This window comes from Canis lupus, chromosome 32 (genome assembly GCF_011100685.1).
Source record: "Canis lupus familiaris isolate Mischka breed German Shepherd chromosome 32, alternate assembly UU_Cfam_GSD_1.0, whole genome shotgun sequence".
Lineage (NCBI taxonomy): Eukaryota > Metazoa > Chordata > Mammalia > Carnivora > Canidae > Canis > Canis lupus.
This window is the reverse complement of record NC_049253.1, coordinates 16,210,475-16,233,231: the sequence shown is the minus strand read 5'-3', so window position 1 is coordinate 16,233,231 and position 22,757 is coordinate 16,210,475. Positions and strand designations below refer to the sequence as shown.

Genomic DNA, 22,757 nt, shown 5'->3' with positions numbered 1-22,757 from the left:
CTCAACTATAGAAATCAACTGTTGCTTAAATGATTTAATATCTACAAAATACCAATTATCTTTCAGAAGTTATTTGCCCCTACCAAGAGAGATTATTTTTCCTAGGATCCAGGCTTCTCTCTATATAAAGTCATTTCTTAATGTCTAAATTATTTAGTCTTGATCAGTGTTTCTCAAAATGTGATCCCCAAATAAGAAGCATCAACATTACCTAGGAACTTACCTGGAGTGAAGCCCAGAAACCTGTGGCATAACAAGATTTCCAGGTGATTCTGATGCATGCTTAGGTTTAAGACCCACAGGTCTAGATTAACACCAAGAGAATGGGAGTAGGATGGAAAATTTTATCCATTGGCATTCAAAATCCTGCAAAATGGTGGTCCAGGGTAGTCATGGACCTTCTAAATCTATTCTCCTTCCAGATCTTCCAGAAGCACAAGATGTGAGATTGCTTAGTCTCTTAATTCTCCATCAAGAAATTTTGAACTCAAAATATGCACAAGTACATGCACAAATACACGGACACACACACACACACACACACACCTTCTAAAGACAAATTATAACCCTGAAAAACAGAATAAATAAATCCATGAGGATGATAGAAATGTTTTTCAAAAATCCCTCTAATTTGGAAAGACACAAATTCTCACAATAGAATCAGTACTTCATGTTAATATGCATGAGTGTTTATTCCTTACCTTCATTGGTTAACCTCTTAGAAGTAGTTCAAACCAATGAAGAGCCATTACTTAATGGATTCTCTCAAAACTACAGAAAAACATGCTCTTTGACTATGAAATTCAAACCGGTTTAAAATTCTAGCCATGATTCATTCAGCAGAAGAGGAAATAATCTTTATTTGGTCCTATTCTGGGTTCGATATCCTTATGAACATCATTTGAACGAATGAGTAAATTGAATATGACCATACTTCTCTATGCATGCTTAAATGCTGAAGAAGCCATTGTGTCTCTGTTATACAATTCTAATCCTTTCATTATACTGTTTACATTTTATAGTGTGAGAACCTGCCCGCATGCAAGAATATAGGCACTCATATTTAAGGTAATAGTCATGGACCATTGGGAAGGAGTTTCTTTCTCTGCATTTTTATGAAGCTTAAATACTTATTTTGATGGAGATTAATGTCCCCTCTATAATTAAGTAGAAACCAAGTATTCAATCACTGTACCTCCCCAATTACAGTCCATACTTAACTCATCACCAACTTCAGATGAGCCTGTTGATAAAATGTCTTCTGAATTAAGATTTCACATTCTAAGTGCTCTTAATTATATTTTCTGCTTACTCTTTACTTCTTATGAATTATAGTTTGACAACTTAAAAAATCTTTCTTGCAGTCAACTTTGGCCAAACTGACTAGATACTACAAAGATGAAAGAATATTTGGTTGTAATAAACAGTAAAAGAAGGAAAATAGTTAAAACACATATGCAGTGGGGTGCCTGGATAGCTCAGTCAGTTAAGTGTCTGACTCTTGATTTTGGTTCAGGTCATGCTCTTAGGGTCCTGAGATCAAGCCTGGCATCAGGCTTTACGTCGGGCATGGAGTTTGCTTTCTCTCCCTCTCCTTCTGCTCCTCCCCACCCTCTAAAAACAAAGCAAAAACATATATGCAATAAGTCTTTGAACCAAATGATTGCTAACATACCTTCTAGTTCGAAAAGTCTAAGACCCAGTGATATCTAAATAAACATATTGATTCTTATGATGCAGCCTTTGGCAACTGGAATAAAGAGCAAGTAATATGTTTGAGAGACAATAGCCTTGGCCAATGTCAGTTAACTAAAAGATAAGAGAGAGCACATGTGCAAACAAAAGAAGACAAATAAAGAGGCTCTGAGCTTCCTTTGTGGAAGACCCTCACTATTCATCCTAATCTCTTCATTAGATGACTTCTCTGAGTGTTGCTCCACACCATGATAAGAAAAACAGAAGGTCATTTGGAGTCTACGTGAATATTAATTCAACCAAGTGGGTCCCACAGACATAAATAAAATTGCCACAAACTGGCAAATAAATTACTTGAAAAATAGAAATCTGATAAAGGACATTTCTCTTTTGCTATTTCACAGGCAACAAAAGGAGATATTACCTTCCAGTGGCACTGAGTTTTGAGGCACTTTTCCCAATGCAAGTTAGGGTTTCAAGATCTGAGAATAAATTAGCAGATTAATTAGAAATAGGTTTGTCTGTGAAAAACAAAAAATGTAGAATAATATTACCTTTAAAAATAAATAGAAGTTTATTTCTCTCTCAAGGAAAATACAATAAGATTCTTCTTTTTTGTGGCTCACTTGGCATGATTTCCATTGTCAAATTCACCTGATTGTCCAAGATGGCTACTCTAGCTCTGGCCACTCTGTGTCCGCTTTCCCACCATTCCAGTAAACAGAGATAAAAAAAAAAAAAAGGAGAAAGAGAGAAAAGCATAACCCTCACTCATAAGAACACTCAAAATTTTTCATAAAATCTTAAAAGTTTTTATCATAAGAAAAAACCTTTTATAACTATGTATAGTGATATATATTAATTAGACTTATTGTGATGATTATTTCACAATATATATGAATATCAAGTCATTATATTTACACTTGAAATATGTTATAAGTCAATTATATCTAAATTAAAAAAGAAAAGTAGATACTAAAATTAAAAGTTTTTGTGTTTAAAAGTACACTATCAAGAAAGTAAAATCACAACCCATCAAATGTGAGAAAATATTTTCAAATCAGATATAGGATAATGGTCTAATATCCGTAATATATAAAAAATTCTTACAACCCAACTCTTTAGAGACAAATAATATAACTAAAAATTGGAAAGGGATTTGAATCCAAATCTTTTGATTCAACAAACAGTATCTTGTCAATAAACAGGAGAAAAGATGAGCAACATCATTAACCATCAGGGAAATGTAATCAAAACCACAGTAAGAGGGCAGCCCAGGTGGTTCAGCGGTTTAGCGCCGCCTTCGGTCCAGGGCCAGATCCTGGAGACCCGGAATCGAGTCCCATGTCAGGCTCCCTGAGTGGAGCCTGCTTCTTCCTCTGCCTGTGTCTCTGCCTCTCTCTCTCTCTCTCTCTCTCTCTCTCTCTCTCTCTCTCTCCCCCTCTCTCTGTATCTCTCATGAATGAATAAATAATATCTTAAAAAAAACACACAATAAGATACCATATCATACCCACTTACAGAGCTATAAGCAAAACAATGGGCAGTAATGAGTGTCTGCTCACTCAGAGAAAAAGAATGAGGGAAAGAATGTTGGTACAATGTTAACATTTGGGTGGGATTCTGGGTACTATATACAATATATACAGGAATTCTTTGTACTATTCTTACAACCTTTCTCAAGGTTCAAAATCATATCAAAATAGAGAAGTGAAAGTAAACTACATGACTTTCAAAACAAAAACAAAACAAAACTTCCCAAAAGTTTCCTGACAGTTTCACTTATGTGTCATTGGCCGCAATTTAGTCAACCACTGGGCTACCAAGGAAGGTATAAAACTAATCTTGATTCTGGTGCGCCACATACCAATCAAAATTTGGGAATTTCAGTACTGAGGAAGAAGGGGAAATCTAGAGTTAACATATAATTTATCTCCCAAATTGAAACTATTGAGTTCCAAGAAGGCACAATTATTATTATGCCAGGACAGCACACATAGTCTGGGACGAATGGTCATCCCAGGGAGCTCAGATATTGGGGCACAGCAAGCTTTTGTTAAAATGCTAGCTACCATTTTTGAAGGCCAAAAATGTGTCAGATGTGTAGTGTTCTCTTGGCTTTCTACTTATTAATATATTAAATATTTTTATGTATAACATTCATTCTCAAAACAACCCGATGAAGTCAATATTCCCCCTCCATTTTAATGGTTAAGAGATCAATGTTCAAAGAAATTAAAGTTAACTTGCCCACATCCATACAGATAGTAAGTATCAAGTCTAGGAATGAAATCATTGCCTTCTGAGAACTCTTGTTTTTTTCCACAGCCTAAATGCTACTGATTTATATAAAAATGGGTTCTCTGGTCTCAAATGCATTAAGTTAAAGAAACCCAACATCAAATAATGCATACAATAAGATTCTATGGATATAAAATTCAATAAAAAGCAAAACTGGAGTGATCGAATGCAGATCAGTGATTGTGGAGAGAGAGATCAGAGAGGAAGTATGTGCAAAGAGGCAGGAAGGCAGTGATAGAAATGCTCTGTCATGATTGTGCTGGTAATTACCTGGTTGGGTTCCTTTATGAAAACTCATTGAACTACACAACCAGTACTGATAAATTTTATTGTATACAAATTATACTTCAATAAAACTGACAAGAAATAGGTAGATACAAAGCAGGTAGCAGATGATAGATAGATGATGATAGATAGATAGATAGATAGATAGATAGATAGATAGATAGATGATAGATATAGAAAGAAATCAATCTCTGATAGAACAAAAAAAAATGGTGGTCAAGGATATCAGAGGTAGGGAGATGTGAGTTTGCAAAAATTTGCTCAACAACCCACTATTCCTATTTGTATTACCAGAAGTGGAGGCTGAATATCATATCTTCCATTTTACTAGATCTTGTGTGTTTCTGTGGCCTTCCAAATGGGCTAGAGTCTTGATGGGGCCTCTTCTGGGAATCCTAAGAGATCTCCTCTCTAATAATATGATTCTTCATCTAAGGTCCCACTTGCTTCCACCTAACCTGATCACATGGTTATATTCTTCAATTTTTTTTCTTTCTCCATCTGTATGTTTATCTACATGCCTAGAATTACTGAATGATCAAAACTATAGATCTTCCAGGAGCAAAGGAACAAGCCCTGTAGTGACTGTAACACCTCCAAGGAAAGGAACGCTTCGACCTTGATAGCAGAGTGGTTGCTATGGTCCTATGAAGCCCCTTGCATGCTGGTAAAAAGAGTTTTTACCCAATTCAGTCACCAAATGAGAGCTCTTTGAAGGGATTTCCGTAGATACTTTGCAGGAGAGTGACACGATAAAACATGCTTCTGTAAACTGAATTTGGCAAAGTCATATAGGATGGATTAAAGGAAGAGAGATTATGGGAGGTAAATTCAATTGTGAAGCCTTCACAATGGCCCAAGTAAGAGCAAATGAGGGCCTGAACAAAGTAGAGCAGTGGGTGCAGACAGGAAAATGTGGAATGAGATGAGGTGGTTAAGTGCTATGGAGAATGGTGGAGGCAACTGTTCTCCCTCCACCCACCACCCTCTGGCCCAGACCCAGAAGTGCACTGGGGAGGAAAAACAGTACAGTCTGACAAATAAAGGTGTGGGTGGCCTTGGTACAACCTATTGAAACTGAAATTATTATTCTCTCCCTATAATTTATATATTTTTCCATCCTACTCACAGTATTTAGGTATTTGTTTTTGTTTTTTTTTTTTTTACAGCTGTATAAATTTCTGTTACAGCAAGGGACCACTGACATTAAATGCCTCGCAAATTCTTCTTTGTTAAATTAAACTGTAATATAACTGGCTACCATCAATAGGGCTATCATTATCTTGTTGCCCTCTTTCTATAATTCCATTTCCTCCCTTTAATTTTTTTGATTGTTTTATGTGTGCATTTCCCCTTGCCCATACAGCTGATAAAAATATATATTTTTTCTTTTTTTCTGATTAGCCAGATTTTGTAGCAGGTTTATGAAATTTAATTCCCACTTTAACTCAGATTCAAGGAGAGAACGCAAGTTCTTTAGAGTTCTCTACTTACTCGGGCCCTCTGTTACCGATCTCTCCCTACTCATTAACAGATTTACTTAGGTTATAACTTAATTTCATCCAATAGTGCTAACTTCCCCTATGGACATATTCAGACTTTTAAAAAAAAGAATCATTTAGGGGGTGCCTGGGTGGCTCAGTTGGTGAAGTGTCTGCCTTTGCTTCAGGTCATGATCCCAAGGTGCTGGGATTGAGCCTCAGCATCAGGCTCCCTGCTCAGCATGGAGTCTGCTTCTCCTTCTGCTCCTCATGGGGTTCATGCACTCTCTTGTTCTCTCTCTCTTTCTCAAATAAAGAAATAAAATCTTTAAAAATAAAAAATAAGAAAAAGCAAAGAAATCATTTAGTCCCTGAGCTAGCCCAGCTCGCCTGCACTTCTCACTGTCAGGACATGGTGCATGGCAGTGGGAGTGGGGAATAAGGTTTCTGAGTCCTCCAGGAGAAATAAAGAGTCAAAGTCTTTAATGCTTGTACTCTGCTTCCACAGGTCTCCATGGCAACACCCCTGGCTCCTGGGTGCTGTTCGCCTGCTGTTGTGCTGCAGAGTTCCATTCTATGGCAGGACTCTTTCAGTCGGCTGGCTTTGTCAGCACCGAGTACTATTAACCTGGTTAACCCTGTCTGTCCTCTGCTCCTGCTGGCCACAGATGTCTGCAGGACAGCCACAGTCTCCTTCCAGTCCCTGAGCCTGGCGCCCACGGTGGGTGCAAAATCACCCCGGGGGCCCCCCCGCTCTTGGGTTAGCCTCTCCTGGAGGCCACTGGAGGCAGCTCAGGAAGGCCACACTGTAAGATCTCCCTCTTCTGACCACATTGTACAGCAGCATTGCTATGGCTGTGCCCGAAGGTGGTGCAAGATGAGGCTCAGAGGTGATATCCTAGTCCTAAATAGGTCATAGGGACAAAAGCTGACTGCCCTCTTTGCCTTGCACATTATCCTCACTAACCCACCTTCTCTGGAGCTGGTGGAGCAAGACAGCCCAGTGCTGCTCTGCTACTCATTAGACATGTGATCTCCCAAGAGTTGTTCACTGGCTCTGTGCCCCAGTCCCAGAACTGTGAAATATAAGAATTTACCTCATAGTGTCCTTGTGAGGACTCAATGAGTTAATACGTATCTATATACATATAAATACTGATAGCAGGCAAAAGCTAGGAGGCATTCAATAAGGTAATGCTTATTTCTTGGGATAGAAATAAAGTGTTTTTTCCTTCTTTAGTGACATCTTCTTCAGAACTCCAGGCAATCTTTAATGGCAGGCTGTTACATCTCTGCTCTATTACAGGGGAGTTCCGGAAGCTGAATCCTCCATCCTTGATTGCGAGTCTACTAAAGAAGGAAATCAGGAAAACTAGAAAAGTCTCTCCAGGCAGAAGGCTAGCACTGTGATCCTGCTACATAATTGTATTATAGAATAATAAAGGCTAAACATTGGGGCACCTGGGTGGCTCAGTGGTTGAGCATCTGCCTTCGGCTCAGGTTGTGATACTGGAGTCCTGGGATCGAGTCCCGCATGGGCTCCCTGCAGGGAGCTTGCTTCTCCCTCTGCGTATGTCTCTCCCTGTTTCTCATGAATAAAAAAATTAAATCTTTTTTTAAAAAAGTAAAAGCTGAACATTTTCTTGGTCTCTTCCTGGTATTCCTTCCCTAATAAATTATAATCTCTGCCCCCTACCCACTCCCAGCCACCAGGTAGTTAGATGCCCATACAAATTAGGTCGGAGGTCTTTTGGAAGGCAAAAAAGAATAGCATACTAAAAATTTTAAATGCTACTCCGTTCCATTTATATTCCCAGCTTTGCCCTCTATACTGTAAGAGCTAACCAAATAATCAGAATTATGTTCAAATTTCTCTGTCCTACCCAGTTTAGCATTTGCATAATAAGCCCTCCAGTTTAAAATTCAGTAAATGCAACTTCATCTGCCACCAATAATATGTGCCAAAACATGCTTATGTTACAAACTATCTCTTACTTTTCCCCCCAAGATATTGTCTCTGTGTGATTAAATAAAGCTCATTAAAAGTGATTCATTCTGGACACATTGTCAAAGTATAGCAAAATACCTCAACAGGTACCATAAAACATGACTATTTAACTTTTGCTAAAAGTAGTAAGGCTAATTACTTGTGGTATGAAAGAGAAAGGGAGCAGTAAAGAATCCCCATATTTTTATATAACTCAAAACTCAGAGATAAATTGTAATGGGCAGTGACCATAGCCCCATTACCGACCACAACTATTAACTTACAATAGTATGAATTGAGCACCTATAACAGCAACCCTCTAAATTGAATCACGTTCTTTAGAACATAAAAGGTCAAACAGCAACTCATGAGTGCTAAATGTTAAATTATTACAGCCTGTGCATTATTGGAATAAACATGTTCAGTACCTCTTGCCATAAAGTGTAGCTGGCTTGCTTAGGTGCAGCTTATCCATCCATGAACCCTCCGGGTACATTAAACTCCATTATAACAGCCTGTGCTAACCCTGGCCAACAGTCCCATGTTCCATTTACTCAGAGTCAATAGGCCCAATCAGAATAGCTTGACATGATGGTGACAGTAATTGTCACCGAAGGAGCAAATATGGATTTAATTATTCAACACTGTAGTGTAGAAACCCAGAGTGATATAAGGAGAAAAAAAAGACACAGTAAATCCTTGAATTTGATGAAAGTTTTTGAAAAATAAGGCTTTAAAAAAAGATGTTATTCAGTCTGGAGAAAAGAACCCTGAGGGGATATTTATCAGTTGTAAATTTTAGAGTCATTTCAAGTATGAGCTTTGGAACCACAAAAACCTGAGCTTAAACTCTGGTGCCTCTGCTTACCAGCTCTGTGGGTCTGGGCAAATTATACAAAGTTGATGAACCTCAACTTCCCCATCTGTGAAAAGGAAATACTAATGTTGTTGGAGAATTAAATAAAATAATGTAGGTGTAATGGTGTTATCCATGCCTCCACTATCCCAGCTCAGCGAGCCTTCTCAACACCCTGCTAGACACCTGAGGTCCTATCTGATCCTCCAGGGGGCTCTGTGGCTTATGTCTCATGGCATTGCTAGCTGGTAGAACAGAGGACCCTAGTGGCACTGACCAGGTGCAACTCTCTCTTCTGGGGACTTAGCTGTAAAGGGTTCTTAGTCACTTGGAAATGCAAATTAAAACTACAATGAGATAAATAATCCACATCTACTAGATTGGTAAGAAAAAAAATTTTTAATGACAATATCAAGTGATACCAAGACCGCAGAGCAACTGGAATTCTCATACACTGCTGGTGGGATTACAAATGGTATTGTTTTTGGAAAACAGTTTGGCATTTTCTTATGGAACTGAACTTACCCTTACTGCATGATGTGCAAATTCAATTTATGGGTATTTACCTAAGATTACTAAAAGAACATGCCAACAAATGACCTAGGTGCTAATGTTTATAGTGGCTCTATTCATAATAGCCCAGAACTGACAAAAAAACAAATGTCCATCAGTTAAGGATAAAAACATTGTGATATATCCATACAAAGCAATACTACTCAGCAATGAAAAAGAACTAATTATTGATACATACAACAATATGGATGAATCTTGAAAGCTTTACGGTAAATGAGGGAAACCAGAGACAAAAGCTACATACTATATGATTCCATGTATATGACATTCAGGAAAATGCAGAGTCATGGGGACAGAAATTAGATCAATAAATAGTTACTGGAGACTAAAGGACTGGAGAAGGGATTGACCACAATCTCTGACACAAGCATCTTTTAGGTAAGATAGAAATGTTTTACATCTTAATTATAGTGACTATATGAATGTATTCATTCATCAAAACACATCAAACATTGCATTTAAAATTGTAGTTTTGCCTTATATAACTTTTGTGTCTATAAACCTGACTTTTCAAAAAATCTCATGCCTAATGAAGGGAAGGAAAAGAAATATAAGAGAAAAATTAATAGGTTATAGATAATAAATTTAAACATGCACATAGGTCAAGTTTCTTGAAAAAAGAACTTACTAACACTATCAAAAGAAAAAAATGTAATATTCCTTTAACTATTAAAGATGTTGAATCCAAATCATCCAACAATTTAAAAACATTAAAATTAACTTCTCTTGTCCTAGATAACTTGAAATACATAGGAAGAAATAACACAAATCTTATACACAATTTTCCAAAAAGTAGAAATGGATAGTGTGTTAAGAGGCTTCTGAAATGATGCCCAACAATTTCTGCCTCCTGGAATCCTTGCACTGTGTAATCCCTCCCCTTGAGCATGGATTGAGCCAAGTGACCTGCTTCTGGAGTAAAACGGTCACCAAAAGATGGGGGTTTCTGTCTTGCTAGCAGGCTCTCTCTGGCGGGCACTCTCTTTCTCTTTACTCAGACGAAGCCAGCTGTCTTTTTGCAAGTTGCCCTATGGAGAGGCTCACGTGACAAGGAATTGAAAGTGGCCTTGGGCCAGCAACGTATGAATCTTGCCAGCAATCTGTGAGTAAGCCTCAAGTGGATCTTTCCCAGATGAGAATTAAATGAGAGCAGACTTGTGAGAGTCTGAAAGCCAGAGGACCCACCTAAGCCTTTGTTGATCCACAGAAACTGTGAGAACATAAATGTTCTTTTAAAACACTATGTTTGGGGCTTACTTGTTACACAGCAATAGATAACTAACACAGAGAGAAACAGCTACAATTTTATTTGGGGGACTGCCAGGCTTTTAATCTCTTATGTCACACAATCGTGGAATGTAGGGAAAGTTTCAAGGAGATTCAGCTGAGCACCATGAACTTCTATGCTCTCAGCAGAAAAGGAAGCAAGTGCTCCAGTTCCAGAGGGAGGAGCTGAGGGTGTACCATGACATCCACTGCAGACAGTATATGCATTAATGTCATAAATCTAACAAAACACGTAGAAGCACTCAGTGCAGAAAACTATAAATTATTATTGAATGAAATCAAAGAAGAACTCAATAAAGGAGAAATCAAAGAAGATTGCAACACATGAGAAAATATACCATGGGTATCAATTAAATGCTGGATGTCATAAAGATGTCAAATCTCCCCGGTTTGACCTACAGATTTTATATAATCCAATATAATCCTAATAACAATAGAAATCCAAATGTTGTGTTTATGTATAAGTGGTACTTGACAAGCCAGTACTAAAATATATATGGAAAGGTACAAATGGAAAGGGCTAAGTTTAACTAAGACATTCTTTTTTTTCTTTTTTTTTTTTAAGATTTTCCTTTATCTATTTATTCATGGGAAACACAGAGAGAGAGAGAGAGAGAGAGAGAGAGAGAGGCAGAGACACAGGCAGAGGGAGAAGCAGGACCCAAGTGGGACTCTATCCCGGGTCTCCAGGATCACACCCCGGGCTGAAGGCGGCGCTAAACCGCTGAGCCACGGGGACTACCCTAACCAAGACATTTTTTTTTTTTAAAGATTTATTTATTTATTTATGATAGACATAGAGAGAGAGAGAGGCAGAGACACAGGCAGAAGGAGAAGCAGGCTCCATGCAGGGAGCCGGACACGGGACTCGATCCCGGGGGCTCCAGGCCCCGGGCCAAAGGCAGGCGCTAAATCATTAAGCCACCCCGGGATCCCCCTAACCAAGACATTCTTAAAGAAAAATAAATGGGTTGGAGAATGCACTCCACATTCTCCACATAGTTGTTATAAACATACAGTGATTAAGACAGTAAGGACTACCATAAAAATAGAAATAACCCAAAGGAATATAATAGAAATTCTAGAAATAAGTTCATACAGAGATGAACATGTGATTTACTGCATATATGGCCCTGCAGAGCAGTGGAGAAAGAACATTTTTTTCCAAAAATTGTGCTGAAACAATTAGATAGCTATATGGATGTCTATAGGGGCAAAAATGAAACTAGATCCTTACCTCATACTAAACTCAAAAATCAATTGCAGATAGATTATTAAGCCGAATGTAAAGGACAAAAGACAGGGAACTTTCTAAAAAGTAATAAAAGAGAATATCTTTATATCCTTAAAGTGGGGCAAGACTTCTTAAACAGGACACAAAAAGCTTGAACTGCACAGAAAACACTGATAAATCTGACCATATTAAAGTTCTTTGTCAAATGTCACTGCTAACAGAGTAAAAAAAAAGCAAAGTCCAGAATGAAAAAAAGTATTCGCAAAACATAGAGCCAAGAGAAGACACACATCTTGAATTTACATTTTAAAAAAACCCCAAAACTTGCAAAAATCCAAAGAGAAAGTCAAACAATCCAATGGGGAAAAAAAAAAAATGGCCTTGAGTATGAATAGGCAGTTTGAACCAGAGGGTCATTCAAATAGCCAAAAAAATGGCCTCACAGAAAATGATGGAAATAAAAACTAAAACTGTAAAACAATATCCCTACGCTGCCATTAAACACATCTTGGAAAAAAGTTTAAATGACAATACCACATGTTGAAAAGACTATGAAGCAAAAGGGACTCTACCACTGGTGGGAGTCAGACGTTTTGTCATCTGCTTAATCTGAAAGCACACAGCCCTGGAACTCAGCAAGTCTGCAGCTAGAAGTGTGCTCCGCAGAAATGCATGCACGAGAGCATCACGCACTACGTACAAGGATGCATAGCAGTGTTACTCATGACAGCCCGCAACTGAAAATAAACCAAAAGGCGTTAATAGAAGGACGGGCAAACGAATCCATGCATTCATATATAGGATACAAAATAAAAATAAACTGCTTCCTTTCAGTTATAGGATAAGTAAGATCTGAGGATCTAATATACAACCTCGTGACTACACTTAATTATACATTTAACCATATTATATGTATTAAATACTTGAAATTTGCTAAGGGAGGAGAACTTAAATATTTTCACCTAAATACATATACATACATACATACATACATAAGGCAGGGGCAGTGGTGATAACACAGACTCAACACCCTGCGATTCGGATCAATTTGATAGACATATGGAACAAAAAGAAGTCAGCACAACGAAATTCATATTGGATTATTCTATCTGTTCAAGGTTCGCAAATAGGCAGGACTATACCTCAGTGTGTGAAAATGCATGCTTTGGTAGTAAACTTTAAAGAAAAGCAAGAATGTGGTAACCATAAAAGTTGGGATAGTTTTTATATCAGGAACAGAGATGAGCAGGAAGTAGGAGGAAAGTAGGAAGCAGGAGTGTACTCCCTCTGGGGTTCGCCTTTGGGGTACTGGCAATCTTGTGTTTCTTGATCAAAGTGGCAGTCTCACTAATGCTGGCTTGGGATCTCAGCAATCTCTACTTCAAGGTTTATGCACTTTTATTTATATATTATATTTTACAAGAAAAAAGGTTAAAGAAACTTACATGGCTACTAAAAGAAATGCAAGTTTCTTTTTAACCTAAAGAAATGGGGGAGCTTGGATGGTTCCATTAAGCCTCTGCCTTAAGCCTGGGCTAAGGTCATGATCCTGGGGTTCTGGGATGGAGCCCCGCATAGGGGCTCTCTGCTTAGCAGGAGCATGCTTCTCCCTCCCCACTCCGTTGCTCCCCCTGCTAATACTCTCTCTCTGTCAAATAAATAAATAAAATATTTTGAAAGAAAGAAAGATGAAAAAGAAAGAGAAAGAAAGAAAGAAAGAAAGAAAGAAAGAAAGAAAGAAAGAAAGAAGAAGAAGAGAAAGAAAGAAGAAGAAAAGAAAGAAAGAAAGAAAGAAGAAAGAAGAAAGAAAAGACATGAACGACGAAAGAAGAAAAACGAAGCAAAGCAGACCCCGACAACAGAACCCTCCCTCCCCCCGCCCGCACTGCCTGGCACTGCCGTTCGCCGTCCGTCCGGCCGCCTCCTGCCCCGCTCCCTACGCACTAAAGAAAGAAAGAAAGAAAGAAAGAAAGAAAGAAAGAAAGAAAGAAATGAAAAGTTCCTCCTTAACTAACAGGCTTGCAGGCTCCAACCCCTGAGAACTTCTGTTGGGTACTTCTCTCCCTGCGCATGTGCCATACACCTATCTCTGTGTACACCACATATTAGGCCTCTCGCCTAAATAATATATCATAAACATATTTCCTGGTCAGTGTATGCTTATTAGCCTTATTTTTTAGGGCTACAGAGCAACCCATTGTATAGATATGCCATAATTTACTTAATCATTCACTTATTGAAAGATGTTTAGGGGTGCCTGGGTGGCTCGGTTGGTTAAGTACCAACTCTTGATTTCAGTTCAGGTCATGTTCTCAGGGTTGTGAGAAGGACCCCCACATCGAGCCCATGTTGGGGTCCATGCTGGGTGTGGAGCCTCCTTAGATTCTCTCTCCTTTTCTCATCCCCACTCACATGCTCTGGTTCTTTCTTTCTCTCTAAAAAGAAAAAAAGATATTTAAATTGGGGTTCTTTGCTCTTGCAGATAAGACTTCTTTGAGTGTCCTAGGATATATATTCATATCACTGTTCTGTTTTAGTTTGTTTTGTTTTATTTATTTATTTATTTATTTATTTATTTATTTATTTATTTATTTATTTTTAGTTTGTTTTGTTTTAATGAATCATTCTATTATATTACTCTCTCTGAGTCCTTGAAGTTTTTAGTTTCTGGCTCACTGTTTGTTTCTCCAACACAACTCAGTCATCAGTTTTGGAGATGCCAAGTATCAATGTGTACGAACCTTGCTTCTCGGTTCCTCGTCCTCCATTCCTCCAACAACCACATCCTCCTAGCCTGGAGTTGTCTCCCACTGTCACACTTTAGAGTACACCTTGTTGTGACTGGTACCAAGCATCACACTTCGAAACCATCACACCTATATCCAATGCCCCCTGACCTCACCAAGATCTAAAAATCATTAATGAAACCCACCTTATTATATCTTCCCTCTCTTTCCGTCCACTTCCCTACCTGCCCTACAGCCAACCAACACAGCCTCCCTGGCCTAGATCTGCTTCTCTCTCGCTCCTTCCTCACTTGCTCGTACTCACTTGGCAAAACCCCAAACCTGCCAACAGCCATATTTCCCTTGTACTGTGCCTGCCCCATGTACTGAATGTCAGCCGATAAAACAATGCTGACTTGCTTTAGAAATGATTAAAAAAACAGTCTTCAGGTGCCAGGTTGGAGAACAGCAAGCAAGTGGTCAGGCCTTGGTGCAGACCAGTTGACCTCCTAGGTTTCTCTAGCCCACACGCCCCTGCAGCCTCCTGAAAGACCACATGCCACCATCTCCCCTCTCTCATGCCTCCAATACCTGCCCTCCTCACTCTGAGCTGAAGAATGTGCTTCCTATTTCACTGAGAAAATTAACCAGAAAAGAATTTCCAGAGGCGCCCACACCACATTTATTTCTGTACCAGCATCTGCACCCACGTGGTCTGCCTTCGCACCCATTACTTCAGATGGATTATCCCTGCTCCTGTCTAAAGGCAACTCCTCTGGTGCACTATATCCCATTGCCTCTCGCCTACACAAACTCATCAGTTCAGCAATGCCTCCATCTCTCTTTCTTCCATCATTAATTTTCTACTTGCCACTGTGACATTCCCACCAGTGTGCAAAAACTGCTATAATTTCTATCATCTAAAAACCATTTAAAAATTCTCTTGACCTCATATCTCCTTCCAGTCATTCCCCATGTATCTGCATCTATAGTCCTACAAAACTCCTTTAACATTTTCTTATACCTGCTATATCCCATTTATCCCCATTTTTTGGAACCCACTGTAATATAATAAGGCTTTCACCCTCTACTACCACTCCACTCAAAACTCCTCTTATCAAAGACACCAACCAAATTTTCTTTGACAAAATCACTAGTCAACAACTTGACCAGTCAGCTATGCTCCCTTGGAAAACTTCCATCCTTTGATTTCTGGAATAACATACTCTCCTGACTTTTTTCTAGCTGCACTGTTCACTTCTTATCTTTTCTGGTTCATGAGTGGTCCCTTATGATTCAATTTTTATCCCTGTTCACTTCCAGGATATCTACATGCACATATGCTTCTGGTTCCCAAATTTGTATTAATAGCCAAGATCTCTCTCCAGATCTCCAAATTCATAGATTAACTTCCTGCTAGACAAATCCACGTGAATATCTGATAGACACTTTGAAACTAACAGACCCAAAACAGAACTTCCTTTAGCCTGCCCCTCCCGCTACCTGCCCAATTTCAGTAAAGAGCACTTCCATCCTTCCTATTCCTCAGACCAAAAACCTTGGAGTCACACTTAGGTCCTCTCTTTTTCTGATTCCATGTCCAATGCATTAACAAATCTTACTGTACTTATCTTCAAAACATATCCACTTCTCATGACCCTAACCACTACTACCCTGCTCAGTGCCATCATCTTTTATCAGGATTATTGCTGTGGCCCCCAACTGGTCTTCCTTCATCTCATAGGTAATCTATCTTGAATACAGAAACTTTCTTTCAAAACTAGAATGAAGTTCACATCATGCAACTTCTCAGAATCTTCCAGTGGCTTTCATTCCACTCAGAGAAAAATGTTTCATTCCTTATAATGATCTCTAAAGTCTGAAAGACTTAGAGACATTATGGACAAGTCTTATAGACTTATAGACAAGGATGTAACTTACATCCTTGCAGTCTTTCTGTCCTCATCTATTATGGCTTTCCTTCTTTGTCTCCTCCAGCCATACTGGTTTAATAACTACCAACCAAAATATGTACTTGCTTCCCCTTCTGTCTAGAAACCTCTCCTACCAGTAATTGTCATGTCTAGCTCCTTCACTTCCTGCAGATATTTATTCACTAATCTAATTGGTGAGAATTCCCAGGACTATTAAAATAGCTTTCTTGGGATACCTGGGTGGCTCAGTGGTTGGGTGCCTGCCTTCGGCTCAGGTCATGATCCCAGGATCCAGGATCAAGTCCCACATTGGACTCAGATCAAGTCCCACGTCGGGGTCCCTGTGAGGAGCCTGCTTGCTTCTCCTTCTGCCTATGTCTCTGCCTCTCTCTCTGTGTCTCTCATGAATAAATAAATAAATCTAAATAAATAAATGAATAAATAAATAAATAAATAATAAAATAGCTTTCTTTTTCCTGCCACCTACTTCCTGGTTATATGTACTCCATAGAACTCATCACTGTGTGTGTATACATAAAATGTACATATACATAAAATTTATTATATATATTATCTGCCTCTGCACTTTAGAATGTAAACTACATGAATATAGACTTTGTTGTACATTTTGTTCATATTTCCAGCATCTACAACAGGGCCTAGCAATAGCCACAAAATCATTAGTTGAACAAATTAATGTACATGTTCATATTTTTAACAGATACACAGTCTTCATTATTAAATATATTGACTCTGCTTTACCTTGGCATTTCAACAAAGCCTTTGATTCTTTACACTTAGATTTAAGAAGAAAAAAAAATCTTACATTATTTTCTAAAGTTGGTGGTTTTATTAATGTCTTCCGTGTGGTTGATTCATTTTAAAGCTATGTTGTTTCCTTATCTAATCATTGACCGGGGCAGAAAATGGAATTAATGGCTAGCAAATCTTTCAGGATTCCCCTGAAGCACTATTGCATGAGGCAATAGAGCTTTCTCCTTAGTAGGACACATTTTCATGTTCTTGTATATATTTAGACACTGAATCCCTTTAAAACTAATGGGAGGTCTGTGGGCCAAACACATTTATAGGAAATGAAAGGAAATGGCACAGTAAAAGCCAGCTGTGAAAAGAAGATCTTTTAGGTTGCTGTTACCTAATCTGTCACATGAAAAGCTTATTTTAACATTTCTGTTAAATAAAATGAGCAGGAAAATGCCATGTACACTATTCATTCGGTATGCTTGCTCTTACTTCTATGAATACCTCCTCTTCATTTGAGTCATGTGCTGGGGTAAGAAAAAAAATGGAATCTGACTCTCCCCCTAATTCAGAAATACCATCCCATGCTTAATAAAATAATTGCAAAAAGCCCGAAGTTTTTAAAAAATTGTAAAGCAAATTTGACTAAGTTTCAAGTTGCAAACTGTCAGTATGTAACCAAGGTATTCAAATTTTCAATGAAAAAGTAGCATTTGGTCAGATTGGTGGTGGTTTGGCTTGGTTTATTATTTGCTTTGTTTTAAAGAGACCTAGAGCTTTATTCTAACGTTGGGTGTTCTCTTACCTTCAAAATATACTTAATAGTGGATCTACTATTCCATATTGCTGGCAGAGTCACACTTTTATTCTTTATTCCTTGACACATTCTTACCTATACAGCAGTTTGTCAAAAAGAGTAAACTAGTTTTTTCTCCAGCCGTTGTTGACCAGCACTGTCTGTTGCCAGCTCCCTTCGCTGATCCAAGATAATATCCCAGTCATACCCCATACCTATCCAATCTCTTTTGGTATCAAAAACAATTTCATTTAAGTAACTATGATTTACCTTAGGTACCAAAAAAAAAAAAAATCCCATCCTGTCTAAATTAAGACTTTAATATGGCTTTCACTTCAAAACTTCACGCTTTCCCACAGTTCAAACTTGATCACTGAAAGAGATAACTGCAATGACAAAGTGATCTTGTCTGTTTCCTCCCTTCCTTCCTGAATCTGCGCTGTCTTTTGCTGCAGCTTCTCCCTGGGTGAAGGCAATAGATAGGGGAGATCATGATGTCTTATATGTCAGGTATATAGGATAACTTACATAGCAGATAAATTATAATTTTTCCATAGCAGATGCCCTCATGGGGCACATTTATGTCCTCTTTGGGAACCCCACTTATAAGGAACCTCCAGCCTACAAGTTGCCCTTATATGAGTGATGCATCTCCATCTGACTTGTTCCAACTACCCTCAAATCCTACTCTCTTGACCTCTTACCTAGGAGTTCCCTCTCCACAGAAGGCTTCTTTGTTGGATAAAAGCTCAGTGAGACAGGTGCCCTTCCATGGAAGCTACTTGGACCATGGGAGACTGTGTGTTCTTAACCCACCAAATAATAGAATACCATTGTGTGGGCTTTGTCCTCCCCACTCTTCTTGCCACTGCACAATGTCAGCCAACTTCACGACTTAAGAATTCTCCAGGCTGGAAGCAGACAGGAAGCAAGCACCAATTTCTCTGTTTATGTATGTCTCTGCTCTAAGGGACCTGTCAAAATCTCTGGAGAATTTTCCTGCCAGACCTCAGTTTGGTGGGAATACTAAACAAGCTTAATTTTCTGAAACTATGTAAGCATCCAGCCAGGAAATAAAAGTCTACACTTTCCAAATTCCTAATATCTGCAGTCTCTTGAACACCCATCATTTGGCTTGAGGAAAGTGCCAGAATACTATTCTTACTTATTTAGTTGGGAGGGGACAGAAAATGCCATACTACTCTTAATTCAGTGGCATACCTATTTTTTTCCAATATTATTGGATTTTATTTATTTATTCATGAGAGACACACACAGAGAGAGAGAGAGAGAGGCAGAGACACAGGCAGAGGAAGAAGCAGGTTCCATGCAGGGAGCCCGACGTGGGACTCGGTCCTGGGTCTCCAGGATCAGGCCCTGGGCTGAAGGCCACGCTAAACCGCTGAGCCACCCAGGCTGCCCGGCATACCTATTTTAACTACTCTTTCTGATCATGCTTTAAAGTTTGTGTTCTTCTCTAGTAGAAATTGGCAATTGGGTTGAGATTTCCTAGGTAAGTTTTGCTATCTTTTAGTCATTTAGCTGTGGGTGTGTTTGGCATCTCTTTAAAGATTTTTAAATTATTTTTATTTATTTAGAGAGAGAGTGTGCATGCAAGCAGAGGGAGGGCAGAGGGAGAGAGAGAATCTCAAGCAGACTCTGTGCTGAGTGTGGAGCCCAGCATGACATGGGGCTCAGTCTCATGATCCTGAGATCATGACCTCAGCCAAAATTAAGAGTCAGACGCTTAACCGAATGAGTCACCAGGCACCCCAAGTTTGCATCTCTCTCTCTCTTTTTTTTTAATTCATGAGAGACACAGAGAGAAAGAGGCAGAGACAGAGGCATAGGAAGAAGCAGGCTCCATGCAGGGAGCCTGATGTGGGACTCAATCCCGGGACCACAGGATCATGCCCTGAGCTGAAGGCAGATGCCCAACCACTGAGCCACCCAGGCATCCCTGCATCTCTTTAAAATTTGTGTGTACTTACCTTTCTCAGGTTTATGACCTCAGTTGAAATTCTAAGACAACAGGAAAAATCCTAGTCAACATCCTGTGTCATCTATCTTACCATTGCAGAATCTCTGTCATTCTGCTTTAAAGTCAAGAGCATTGTGGGGATGCCTGGGTGGCTCAGCAGTTTGGTGCATGCCTTCGGCCCAGGGCATGATCCTGGGATCCTGGGATCGAGTCCCACATCAGGGTCCCTGCATGGAGCCTGCTTCTCCCTCCACCTATGTGTCTGCCCACCACCCCCTCATGAATAAGTAAATAAAATCTTAACCAAAAAAAGAGCATTGTGTAGTAGACAGAATTAATGTCCCTCAAACTTATTCATATCCTGACACCTAGGACCCATGAATATGTTAACTTCAACGACAAAAGTAACCTTGCAGATGTGATTAATTTGGGGATCTTGAGATGGAGAAATTATCCTGCATTTTTCAGGTGATCCCTAAATGTAATCATGAATGTCTTCACATAAGAGAGGCAGAAGGACATTTGACTTCAGCCATAAGAGGTGTGCTGGGAGAATCAGTGAGTTGGAGTGATGCAAGGAAGGGCTCAGGAGCCAAGAAATGCAGTAGGCCTCCAGAACCTAAAAAATGTAAAGAAATGGATATTCCACTAAAGCCTGCAGAAGGAAACAGTCCTGTGTACTGATTTAAGCTCAGTGAAACTGACTAAGGACTTCTGGCCTCCAGAGCTATAAGAGGAGAGATTCCTGTCGTTTTAAGCCACCACGTTCTGTTAAATTGTCACATCAATCGTAGTACATGAATAAAACATTATCTCACTTACAATGAATTTAGCTCAAAAAGATCTAAACAATAAGAAAATGCATGATTTCATATATCAGGAAATCTAGATTAGGGCAAATTTTAGGTGTGGTAAAATCAAGGATCTGGATTGCCTTCCCATTTATGCCCACTCTGTGTGAAATTTTGTTCCTGCCATTGACCATGGGACAATATACTATCTCATTCATTGATTTAAGAAAAGCTGTCACTCAGTCATGGTCTACAGATATTGCCTTTTAATCTGATTTGGCCAAATTAGGGCATGTGCTCACTCCAGGGCCAGTAACTACTTAGAAATGCTATTTCCTAATTAAAGTGAGCAAGTGTACTTGAACCAATCACAAGCAAGGAATGAGATTAACATCATTGACATTAACTAATCAGGATCCAGTCCTGAAGCTAGGGATAGAGTGAATATCTGGGCAAAATTGACATTAGGAAGAGGGCAAAGGATAAGGAGACCATATAATTTATTAGCCAGGTGGAACATTACTAAGAATTAAAGGGTGCATGATCAAGAATTCCCCCATATGACAGATATAAACTAGTTCTATCCACTCACCCTGGGACTTATGGACGTTCAATAGTGTCAACTACAAGCATTTTGACTAAGGCTGCTTAGAACATCCTTTTGGCTTAAGATCAATTCCTGAGAATAAAGGATTACAAAGGTGCGAAAACACTTGATCTGCAAAGTTAGATGACTTACTAAAGTCATATAATTGGAAAGTGGGAAAACCAAGTCTATAAATAACCAAGTTTTCTTAATCCAGTTTCAGAGCTCCTTCCATACATCACTTCATGTAACAGAGAGTCAATTATAGAAGCCAACCTCTCCTGTAATTGTTTTCTAGGACTGTCATAAAAGTTATGGCTTAAAGAACAGAAAAGTATTGTCTCACAGTTTTTGAGGCTGGAAGTTAGATCTCAAAGTGCTGGTAAGGTTGGTTCCATCTGAGGCTTGTGAGGGAATGTCCTGTTCCAGGCCTCGTTCCTTAGTTTATCGATGGCCCTCTTCTCCCTATGTCCTTTCTCATTGTCTTCCCTCTGCGTGGGTCTCTGTGTCCAAATTTCCTCTTTTATAAGGGGAATCAGGGCCCACCCTAATGACTTCATTTTAACTTGATTGCTTTTGTAAAAAAAAATACCACCTTCCAATAAGGTCATATTTTAAAGTTCTGAAAGTTAAAATTATAATATATAAATTTGACAGGGAAACACAATTCAACCCCTAAACATACTCCCCAGGGAAATTCACCGTAAGGCAGCCAGGTAGAGAAAGAGCTCTTTATTAGGCATTATGAGAAGCTGCTAAGAAAACAAGGATGTTATTTCAGAAAAAAACAAATTTGAGAGAGAACTTGTAAGAGAAGACTTAGATTTATCCTCTACAAAGTGAATAAAGTGAGAATTAGAATCAACTGAGAGAACTGACTGAAGGAAGATTTTTTATTCACTTCTGCAACATTTATTTTCCTCTCTCATCAAATGTCTTCTGTCTATGCATTTGAGCCTTTCAGGTGATTGGAGGTTTTTTGTTTGTTTTAAAGATTTTATTTATTTATTCATGAGAGACACAGAGAGGCAGAGACACAGGCAGAGGGAGAAGCAGGCTCCCCACAGGGAGCCTGATGTGGGACTCCATCCTGGAACTCTGGGATCACACCCTGTGCAAAAGGCACTCAACCACTGAGCCACCCAGGCGTCCCTCAAGTGATTGTTATAAATAGCAGGAGGAGAAATTATTTGGGGGGTACAAAAATACTCAATAAATAAATACACTTTCAACATCAAAGACCAAAGATACCTCTGTCAGAAACTCTATATTAGTTCTAATGATAAAAGTTGACATACTCCCAGGGGTCTACTGCCAGCATATGATTGAGAGACGTTCCTCAAGACTCTGCTGTCAGTGTGCTAGGTGAACAATAGTTTTGCCCTGTTCTTTGCTGCCCTTTTTCCAGGCCTAGTGGAGTTGGTAACTTGACTAAGTTCCCAGAGGGTCAATTAAAGGTCAAAGGACCACAGTGGCTTGTAG

The 22,757-nt window shown here is 39.1% G+C and overlaps 1 long non-coding RNA gene across 7 annotated transcripts in view; it reads right to left on the bottom strand.

Moving 5' to 3' along the window:
- The window catches only part of LOC102154226, a 135,686-nt gene that overhangs the window by 87,506 nt on the left and 25,423 nt on the right, over positions 1 to 22,757 (bottom strand). For 6 of the 7 annotated variants that reach the window (XR_005382754.1, XR_005382756.1, XR_005382750.1 and 3 more), the window contains exons 6-7: positions 2,250 to 2,395; positions 2,120 to 2,177 (exon numbers count right to left, since the gene is read on the bottom strand). This is a non-coding gene — a long non-coding RNA (uncharacterized LOC102154226). The remainder of the gene's footprint in view (positions 1 to 2,119; positions 2,178 to 2,249; positions 2,396 to 22,757) is intronic. The other variant, XR_005382752.1, reaches the window with a different exon arrangement.